The sequence below is a fragment of the Plectropomus leopardus genome, chromosome 22 (genome assembly GCF_026936395.1).
Source record: "Plectropomus leopardus strain MGB_pleo_1.0 chromosome 22, ASM2693639v1, whole genome shotgun sequence".
Classification (NCBI taxonomy): Eukaryota; Metazoa; Chordata; class Actinopteri; order Perciformes; family Serranidae; genus Plectropomus; species Plectropomus leopardus.
The window spans coordinates 22,748,600-22,754,785 of NC_142197.1; the positions used below are offsets into that span (position 1 = coordinate 22,748,600).

The following is a 6,186-nucleotide window of genomic DNA, read 5'->3' on the forward strand; positions in this document are numbered from 1 at the left end:
GCGCTATAGCATAGCAAGGTGAAAAGAGGGCCAAATAAAGCCTCAAAAGTCATAAAAAAGCATGTTGGAAAAAATGGCAAAAAATCGCATACTATAGTATGGCAAAATTCTCAAATTTTGACATGTCCCAAAAATGGCTGGAAACTGCTTATTATAGCTCTTAGAGATGCGCTATAGCATAGCAAGGTGAAAAAGAGGGCCAAATAAAGCCTCAAAAGTCATAACAAAGCATGTTGGAAAAAATGGCAAAAAATCGCATACTATAGTATGGCAAAATTCTCAAATTTTGACATGTCCCAAAAATGGCTGGAAACTGCTTATTATAGCTCTTAGAGATGCGCTATAGCATAGCAAGGTGAAAAGAGGGCCAAATAAAGCCTCAAAAGTCATAAAAAAGCATGTTGGAAAAATGGCAAAAATCACATACTATAGTATGGCAAAATTCTCAAATTTTGACATGTCCCAAAAATGGCTGGAAACTGCTTATTATAGCTCTTAGAGATGCGCTATAGCATAGCAAGGTGAAAAAGAGGCCAAATAAAGCCTCAATAGTCCTCAACAAGCATGTTGGAAAAAATGGCAACTTATCACATACTATAGTATGGCAAAATTCTCAAATTTTGACATGTCCCAAAATGGTTGGAAACTGCTTATTATAGCTCTCAGAGATGCACCATAGCATAGTATGTTGAAAAGAGGCCAAATAAAGCCTCAAAAAGTCATAAAAAGCATGTTGGAAAAAATGGCAAAAAATCGCATACTATAGTATGGCAAAATTCTCAAATTTTGACATGTCCCAAAATGGCTGGAAACTGCTTATTATAGCTCTTAGAGATGCGCTATAGCATAGCAAGGTGAAAAGAGGGCCAAATAAAGCCTCAAAAGTCATAAAAAAGCATGTTGGAAAAATGGCAAAAATCACATACTATAGTATGGCAAAATTCTCAAATTTTGACATGTCCCAAAAATGGCTGGACACTGCTTATTATAGCTCTTAGAGATGCGCTATAGCATAGCAAGGTGAAAAGAGGGCCAAATAAAGCCTCAAAAGTCATAAAAAGCATGTTGGAAAAATGGCAAAAAATCGCATACTATAGTATGGCAAAATTCTCAAATTTTGACATGTCCCAAAAATGGCTGGAAACTGCTTATTATAGCTCTTAGAGATGCGCTATAGCATAGCAAGGTGAAAAGAGGGCCAAATAAAGCCTCAAAAGTCATAAAAAAGCATGTTGGAAAAATGGCAAAAAATCGTGATACTATAGTATGGCAAAATTCTCAAATTTTGACATGTCCCAAAAATGGCTGGAAACTGCTTATTATAGCTCTTAGAGATGCGCTATAGCATAGCAAGGTGAAAAGAGGGCCAAATAAAGCCTCAAAAGTCATAAAAAAGCATGTTGGAAAAAATGGCAAAAAATCACATACTATAGTATGGCAAAATTCTCAAATTATGACATGTCCCAAAAATGGTTGGAAACTGCTTATTATAGCTCTTAGAGATGCGCTATAGCATAGCAAGGTGAAAAGAGGACTAAATAAAGCCTCAAAAGTCATAAAAAGCATGTTGGAAAAAATGGCAAAAATCACATACTATGGTATGGCAAAATTCTCAAATTTTGACATGTCCCAAAAATGGCTGGAAACTGCTTATTATAGCTCTTAGAGATGCGCTATAGCATAGCAAGGTGAAAAGAAGGCCAAATAAAGCCTCAAAAGTCATAAAAAGCATGTTGGAAAAATGGCAAAAAATCACATACTATAGTATGGCAAAATCCTCAAATTTTGACATGTCCCAAACATGGTTGGAAACTGCTTATTATAGCTCTCAGTCACGCACCATAGCATAGCAAGGTGAAAAGAGGGCCAAATAAAGCCTCAAAAGTCATAAAAAAGCATGTTGAACAAATTGCAAAAAAATCGCATACTATAGTATGGCAAAATTCTCAAATTTTGACATGTCCCAAAAATGGCTGGAAACTGCTTATTATAGCTCTTAGAGATGCGCTATAGCATAGCAAGGTGAAAAGAGGGCCAAATAAAGCCTCAAAAGTCATAAAAAAGCATGTTGGAAAAAATGGCAAAAAATCACATACTATAGTATGGCAAAATTCTCAAATTTTGACATGTCCCAAAAATGGCTGGAAACTGCTTATTATAGCTCTTAGAGATGCGCTTATGGCATAGCAAGGTGAAAAGAGGGCCAAATAAAGCCTCAAAAGTCATAAAAAAGCATGTTGGAAAAAATGGCAAAAAATCGCATACTATAGTATGGCAAAATTCTCAAATTTTGACATGTCCCAAAAATGGCTGGAAACTGCTTATTATAGCTCTTAGAGATGCGCTATAGCATAGCAAGGTGAAAAGAAGGCCAAATAAAGCCTCAAAAGTCATAAAAAGCATGTTGGAAAAATGGCAAAAAATCGCATACTATAGTATGGCAAAATTCTCAAATTTTGACATGTCCCAAAAATGGCTGGAAACTGCTTATTATAGCTCTTAGAGATGCGCTATAGCATAGCAAGGTGAAAAGAGGGCCAAATAAAGCCTCAAAAGTCATAAAAAGCATGTTGGAAAAATGGCAAAAAATCGCATACTATAGTATGGCAAAATTCTCAAATTTTGACATGTCCCAAAAATGGCTGGAAACTGCTTATTATAGCTCTTAGAGATGCGCTATAGCATAGCAAGGTGAAAAGAGGGCCAAATAAAGCCTCAAAAGTCATAAAAAAGCATGTTGGAAAAATGGCAAAAATCGCATACTATAGTATGGCAAAATTCTCAAATTTTGACATGTCCCAAAAATGGTTGGAAACTGCTTATTATAGCTCTTAGAGATGCGCTATAGCATAGCAAGGTGAAAAGAGGGCCAAATAAAGCCTCAAAAGTCATAAAAAAGCATGTTGGAAAAAATGGCAAAAAATCAATACTATAGTATGGCAAAATTCTCAAATTTTGACATGTCCCAAAAATGGTTGGAAACTGCTTATTATAGCTCTTAGAGATGCGCTATAGCATAGCAAGGTGAAAAGAGGGCCAAAAAAAAGCCTCAAAAGTCATAAAAAAGCATGTTGGAAAAAATGGCAAAAAATCGCATACTATAGTATGGCAAAATTCTCAAATTTTGACATGTCCCAAAAATGGTTGGAAACTGCTTATTATAGCTCTTAGAGATGCGCTATAGCATAGCAAGGTGAAAAGAGGGCCAAATAAAGCCTCAAAAGTCATAAAAAAGCATGTTGGAAAAAATGGCAAAAATCGATACTATAGTATGGCAAAATTCTCAAATTTTGACATGTCCCAAAAATGGCTGGAAACTGCTTATTATAGCTCTTAGAGATGCGCTATAGCATAGCAAGGTGAAAAGAGGGCCAAATAAAGCCTCAAAAGTCATAAAAAAGCATGTTGGAAAAATGGCAAAAATCAGATACTATAGTATGGCAAAATTCTCAAATTTTGACATGTCCCAAAAATGGTTGGAAACTGCTTATTATAGCTCTTAGAGATGCGCTATAGCATAGCAAGGTGAAAAGAAGGCCAAATAAAGCCTCAAAAGTCATAAAAAAGCATGTTGGAAAAAATGGCAAAAAATCGCATACTATAGTATGGCAAAATTCTCAAATTTTGACATGTCCCAAAAATGGTTGGAAACTGCTTATTATAGCTCTTAGAGATGCGCTATAGCATATCAAGGTGAAAATAAGGCCAAATAAAGCCTCAAAAGTGATAAAAAAGCATGTTGGAAAAAATGGCAAAAAAATCGCATACTATAGTATGGCAAAATTCTCAAATTTTGACATGTCCCAAAAATGGCTGGAAACTGCTTATTATAGCTCTTAGAGATGCGCTATAGCATAGCAAGGTGAAAAGAGGGCCAAATAAAGCCTCAAAAGTCATAAAAAGCATGTTGGAAAAAATGGCAAAAAATCACATACTATAGTATGGCAAAATTCTCAAATTTTGACATGTCCCAAAAATGGTTGGAAACTGCTTATTATAGCTCTCAGTCACGCACCATGGCAGAGTATGTTGAAAAAGGAGCCAAAAAAGGTCAAAAAGTCATAAAATATCAAGTTGCAAAAATGGCAAAAAAAAACCATACTATAGTATGGCAAAAAACTCTCAAATTTTGACATGTCCCAAACATGGTTGGAAACTGCTTATTATAGCTCTCAGTCACGCACCATAGCAGAGTATGTTGAAAAAGGAGTCAATAAAGGTCAAAAGTTATAAAAAAGCATTTTGCAAAAATGGCAAAAAATCGCATACTATAGTATGGCAAAATTTTCAAATTTTGACATGTCACAAAAATGGCTAAAAACCACGTATTATAGCTGTTAGAGATGCAGTATAGCATAGCAGGTGAAAACGGTGCCAAATAAAGCCTCAAAAGTCATAAAAAAGCACGTTGAAAAAATGGCAAAAAATTGTATACTATAGTATGGCAAAATTCTCAAATTTTGACATGTTCTAAAAATTGGCTAGAAACCACTGCTTATTATAGCTCTTAGAGATGCACCATAGCATAGCAAGGTGAAAAGAGGGCCAAATAAAGCCTCAAAAAGTCATAAAAAAGCAAGTTGCAAAAAATTGCAAGAAATCGCATACTATAGTATGGCAAAATTCTCAAATTTTGACATGTCCCAAAAATGGCTGGAAACTGCTTATTATAGCTCTTAGTCACGCACCATAGCGGAGTATGTTGAAAAAGGAGCCAAAATAAGGTCAAAAGTTATAAAAAAGCAAGTTGTAAAAATGGCAGAAAATCGCATACTATAGTATGGCAAAATTCTCAAATTTTGACATGTTCTAAAAATGGCTGAAAACCACTTATCATAGCTCTTAGAGGTGTGCCATAGCATAGCAAGGTGAAAACAGGGCCAAATAAAGCCTCAAAAGTCATAAAAAAGCATGGTGAAAAAATGGCAAAAAATCACAAATTCTCAAATTTTGACATGTCCTAAAAATGGCTGGAAACCACTCATCATAGCTCTTAGTCACACACCATAGCAGAGTATGTTGAAAAAGGAGCCAAAAAAGGTCAAAAAGTCATAAAAAAGCTAGTTTCAAAAATGGCAAAAAATCGCATACTATAGTATGGCAAAATTCTCAAATTTTGACATGTCCCAAAAATGGCTGGAAACTTCTTATTATAGCTCTTAGAGATGCGCTATAGCATAGCATGTTAAAAAAAGAGTGCCAAATAAAGCCTCAAAAGTTATAAAAAAGCATGTTGAAAAAATGGCAAAAAATTGCATACTATAGTATGGCAAAATTCTCAAATTTTGACATGTCACAAAAATGGCTGGAAAGCACTTATCATAGCTCTTAGTCATGCACCATAGCAGAGTATGTAAGGTCAAAAAGTCATAAAAAGGAAGTTGCAAAAATGGCAAAAAATCGCATACTGTAGTATGGCAAAATTCTCAAATATGGCAAAATTCTCAAATTTTGACATGTCCCAAAAATGGCTAAAAACCACTTATTATAGCTGTTAGAGATGTGGTATAGCATAGCAGGCTAAAAACAGGGCGAAATAAAGCCTCAAAGTCATAAAAAAGCATGTCGAAAAAAAGTTCAAAAAATCACATACTACAGTATGGCAAAAATCTCAAATTTGGACATGTCCCAAAAATGACTGGAAACTGCTTATTATGTCTCATAGAATGACCATAGCATAGCATGTTGAAAACATACCCAAAGAAAAGGCCAATTAGTTATAATACAGTATATCAAAAAAAGGCCCAAAACTGCATTGTATAGTATGGCGAAAAATCTCAAATTCTGACATATCCAAAAATGGCTGGAAATTGCTCATAAAAGCTAATAGAGATGTGCTATAGTATGGCTCATTGAAAATATGGCCAAAAAAGGCCCGAAAACATTTCTGACATGTTGGAAAAAAAACTATAAACAACATATCATAGTTTGTCAAGAAACATCATAGTACATTAAGTCCAACAAACAGCCAAAAATATAAAGTTTTAGCATGTTGAAAAAAAAGCCAAAAACGACGTAGCATAGCATATGGAAAAAATTTCAAATTTTGACATATTCCAAAAAACACCTAAAACAACATATTAAGGCTTGTTGATGCAAGTCATAGTATACTATGTCGAAAGAAATGCCATTAACATCATAATAAAGCATGTTGAAAAAAACGGCCAGAAATGACATATTATTATA

General features: G+C 34.6%; 1 long non-coding RNA gene across 1 annotated transcript in view; it reads left to right on the plus strand.

Moving 5' to 3' along the window:
* The window catches only part of LOC148185921 (uncharacterized), a 50,326-nt gene that overhangs the window by 28,334 nt on the left and 15,806 nt on the right, over positions 1 to 6,186 (plus strand). The gene's annotated exons all lie outside the window — the stretch shown is intronic.